Raw genomic sequence first — 5,121 nt, 5'->3', positions numbered from 1 at the left:
TGTTTCCTTTCTCACTAAAGGATGATGCTAAGACTTGGTTCACTTCTCTTGCTCCTGGATGTGTGCATAGCCCCCAGGATATGGTCTACTACTTCTCTGAAAAATATTTCCCTGCCCATAAGAAGCAAGCTGCATTGTAGGAAATATACAACTTTGCTCAAGCTGAAGAAGAGAGTCTCCCACAAGCTTGGGGGAGGCTCATCCAGCTACTGAATGCTTTGCCTGATCACCCTCTTGAGAAGAATGAAATACTTGATATCTTCTATAATGGACTTACCGATGCTTCTAAAGACCACCTAGATAGTTGTGTTGGTTGTGTTTTTAGGGAACGAACTGTAGAACAAGCTGAGATCCTATTGAATAACATCTTGTGCAATGAGAATGCTTGGACTATTCCCGAACTACCTCCTAAGCCAACTCCGAAGAAAAGAGGTATTCTATTCCTCAGTCCCGAAGATATGCAAGAAGCTAAGAAATCTATGAAAGAGAAAGGCATTAAATCTCAAGATGTCAAAAATCTACCACCTATCGAAGAGATCCATGGTCTCGATAACCCGATACAGGTAGTATAAGTAAATTCTCTGCGTAGGTTTGATGAGAGTGATATTCCTTTTGATAAACCTGCTAGCCTATGCCTGGATGAATTTGATAACTTTGTTGCCAAACAACAAAGTTTCAACGATTATGTTAGCACACAATTGGAACAGAATGCTCGTATGCTTAGCCATTTAAGTGCTTGTGTGGACAGAAATGTCAATGATCTTAAGCTCCTAGAACAAGTACTTAAATCTCAGAATGATTTTCTCAATGAGTTGAATGACAATTCCGTCAGAGTTGTCAGTAGAGGCGGTAGAATGACCCAGGAACCTTTGTATCCTGCGGGTCATCCAAAGAGAATCGAACAAGATTCTCAAGGAGTTAGCTCTGATGCACCTAGTCATCCTAGAAAGAAGAAGAAAGATAATAGGAACCTGCACACTAGCAACCCTGTTGCTGCTGCACCTGAGAGTCCAAACGATGCCTCTGTTTCTGATGCTGAGACACAATCTGGTGATGAACATGAGCCTAATGATGATATCAATAATGATGTTCATGTTGATGCTCAACCTAGCAATGATAAGGATGTGGAGATTGAACCTGTTGATCTTGATAACCCATAGCCTAAGAATAGAAGATATGATAAGAATGACTTCGCTTCTAGGAAGCATGGTAAAGAAAGGGAACCATGGGTTCAGAAACTCATGCCCTTCCTCCCAAACCATCCAAGAAAAAGGATGATGAGGATTTTGAGCGATTCGTTGAAATGATTAGACCTGTCTTTCTGCAAACGCGTTTGACAGATATGCTCAAAATGTCTCCGTATGCTAAGTACATGAAGGATATTGTGACTAATAAGAGGAGGATACCTGAGGTTGAGATTTCGACCATGCTTGCTAACTATACCTTCAAGGGTGGAACTCCTAAGAAACTAGGTGATCCCGGTGTGCCCACTATACCTTGCTCCATTAAAGGTAACTATGTTAGAACAGCTTTATGCGACCTTGGAGCCGGTGTTAGTGTTATGCCTCTCTCTCTTTATCGTAGACTTGAACTGGATAAGTTGACACCCACTGAAATCTCTCTGCAAATGGCCGACAAATCAACTGCTTTCCCTATCGGCATTTGCGAGGATGTGCCTGTCGTGGTTGCCAATGTCACTATCTTGACAGACTTTGTTATCTTGGATATTCCCGAGGACGATGCCATGGCGGTCATCCTTGGAAGACCCTTTTTAAACACTTCAGGGGCTGTTATAGATTGCAACAAAGGCAATGTCACTTTCCATGACAACAGTAATGAGCATACGGTGCACTTTCCGGAGAAACAATATCGAGTACATTGCATCAATGCTATCGAAAAAACTTCATTGATTCTTATTGGGAGCTTTGAGTGCCCTATACCTCCTGTTAAGATGAAGTATGATTTGCTTGTTGGGGAGATACACATCCCCATTGAGGTGACCTAGTGACTATTCGAAAATTCTCCGTTCTCTTTTGCGATTCGAAAAGGCTTGTCGAGGAGACTTGATCAACCTAATTCACGGATTTCTTTCGATGACCATGAGAAGGATGAATCGAGGAGTCACAAACCTCTGTTCCAAGCTTTCACCTTTGGTTGCTTAGAAGAAAAATGATAGGTTTAGTTTAGTTTTCCCTATTTTCTGTTTTAGCGTCCCGTAGAAAAGTACCCCGAAAATAAAAATTCTCCGAATGTCCTGAAAATCAAGTATGATTTTTTCTGGAACTTTTGAAAAATACTGAGACGAATAGCTAGTCTGGGAGATGCGCCAGTGGGTCACAAGCCCACCAGGCCCGGCCACCTCCCCTGGCTGGGGCTGGCAAGCTTGTGGGGCCCACAGGCACCCCCTCCACTCATTCTAGCTCTCATCCACTTCTCCTACCTGCAGAAAAAAATCGTTTCACAGCTCAAACCCGTGTTCTTGCTCCTCTTGCTGGGATTTTTGATCTCCTTGCTCAAAGCACCATTCTCTGGACTGTTTTGGGGAAATTACTCCTTGGTAAGTGACTCCTCCATTGACCCGTGTTCTAGTGCCTTATACTCCGCGTATTTTTGCTGCATTGGTGACCATGTTCTTGAGCTTTGCATGCTAATTTTAGCTGGTCCCAAGTAGTTTTGATGCTTAATATGGCCTCTAGGCACTTGTGGGAGTAGTTGCTACGAGTTTAGTTGAGCCTTGTTCACTTTTCCTTTGGATCAATGAAAATTTCAGAAAGGAAGATGTTCAGGAGAAACTATCATGGTGATTCCCCAAGCAAGGGAGGTCCCCGTCTTGCGATTCGGGAGCCCGATCCTTACCAACCAAGGAACGCACCGGTACAACCATGTGAATGGCCTTCTGATGAATTCATGATTGAGGCAGGTTTCAAAGACGAGTTTGATACACTTGTTCACAACGTCGGACTAGAAGAATTCATCTCCGATAAATGTAAACAGTATGTTACGCTCACTGCCTTTTTTGTTCATAGATTCAAACTTTTAGTTGGCCGTAATACATATGTACTGTTTGATCTCTATGACAAATCGTATACCATGGATTTAGAGGATTTCAATAGAATTTGCAAGATACCTATTTGGGGTAGTCTCAATGATTCTCCTAAATCTTCGGTTAGAGATTTTTTCTCTAGTATAACTGTGGGAGAAACTAGAAATATTTCGCAGGCTACCATGGGGAGCATTCATTTTCCTGCCTTGCATTACTTTGCCCTCTTCATAGGCAGATGCATTAATGGCAAGATTGATCATTGTCGTCTCTGCGCACCAGACCTTAGTATTCTTAAGAGTGCAGTAACGGGTGATAAAAGCTTCAACATGGGAGCTATAATATCAAGGAGGTTGAATAATAATGCTAATGAAGGGGATTTATTTGGTGGGATTTATGCCACTCGCATAGCGAATTTCCTTGGAGTATCCATGCGCGAAGGAGATCCCCCGCTCCATACAGCTTTCCTTGACCTCGTCGCTTTGATACGCTACCAATTCCTTGAGAGGGATGATGAATCCCTCCTATACCATTTAATATTTAACCAACATCATGTTTTCCATATTACCCTTCCTGCTCCTGCCTTCTTTGACTTTCAGGTAAAACGGAGATATTACATAACCAGAGGAGAGGCACGGGAGTATGAGATGGAGGCAAAGGATGCTCGTCTCCGAGAGGCAGCTAATCAGGCAGTGGCTGTAGCGCTCCCGTACAACCCCCATTATGATTTCGGATATCGCCCGGACCATCCATGGGAGTAGACCAACTTAGGCCAAAAGCCTAAGCTTGGGGGAATTCCAGCTTTAGTCCAATGCACGAGCACTCTTATTATTGTTCACATCATTCGGTCATGCAAGTGAAAGGCAATAATGACGATATATGATGAAGTGACTGAGCCTGGAAAAGCTGGTATGAACTCGATCTATTTTGTTTTTGTAAATATGACTAGCTCATCGTTCCTGATTCAGCTTTGTTGTGAGAGAAACATGTTTGCAATGACAACTTAGAGATCATAGTTGCTTATGCCATGCTTACTTAGCTAGGAGCTTATAATGGTTTGTCTTGGATTGCCACATGAATGTTGAGATGACTATGATGTAGTATGATAGGATGGTATCCTCCTTTGAATGATTCAAGTGGCTTGACTTGGCGCATGTTCACGCATGTAGTTGAAACAAAATCAACATAGCCTCTATGATATTCATGTTCATGGTGATTTAAGTCTTGCTCATGCTTGCACTCAATGTTAGTTAATCTTAATGCATTTTGATGACTGTTGTCGCTCTCTAGTTGGTCGCTTCCCAGTCTTTTTCTAGCCTTCACTTGTACTAAGCGGGAATACTGCTTGTGCATCCACTCCCATAAACCCAAAGTTGTTCCATATGAATCCACCATATCTACCTACCATTCCAAGTAAATTTGCATGTGCCACTCTCTAAACCTTCAAGAAATAATCTGTTTTGCATGCCCGAACCGCTCATGTGGTGACAGGGGCTATCAATATCTTCCATGCTAGGCATGTTATCCTCGATATGTGTTTATTCACTATCATTCACGAGAAAGGGGCCGGTAATTGGAATGCCCAGTTCCATGCTCAAATCGAAAAGATAATTGCAAACAAAAACTCCCCCTGGATTGATGTTGGTATGGACGGCACCCGAGTATTCGGCTAGTCGTGGGGTGTGATTGATTGGTTGTCGGGGAGTCAAAACTTTACTTTTCTGTTTGGGAACCGCCTATAGTATGTGTAGTGTGGAAGATGTTGAGAACTCTTAGTCATTGTGTTGACAATGAAAGCATGCCACCCAAAATTATTATCTCTGTTTTCAAAGCTTGAGCTCTGGCACCTCTGCAAATCAATGCTTCCCTCTGCGAAGGGCATGTCTATTTATTTTTCTGTTGAGTCATCCTCCTCTTATAAAAGCACCAATTAGAGATCACCGCTGTCATTTTTATGCTTTGCTTTTAACTGTGTTGAGTATGATTGTGACTGGATCTTCTTTGCCATGAATTACAATGTTTAGTCAGCCCTTGGTCTTTGAAGGTGCTTTGCATTTATGTTTTGCGGTCTCAGAAAGAGC

The sequence above is a fragment of the Hordeum vulgare genome, chromosome 7H (genome assembly GCF_904849725.1).
Source record: "Hordeum vulgare subsp. vulgare chromosome 7H, MorexV3_pseudomolecules_assembly, whole genome shotgun sequence".
NCBI lineage: Eukaryota > Viridiplantae > Streptophyta > Magnoliopsida > Poales > Poaceae > Hordeum > Hordeum vulgare.
This window is presented reverse-complemented; position numbering follows the sequence as displayed.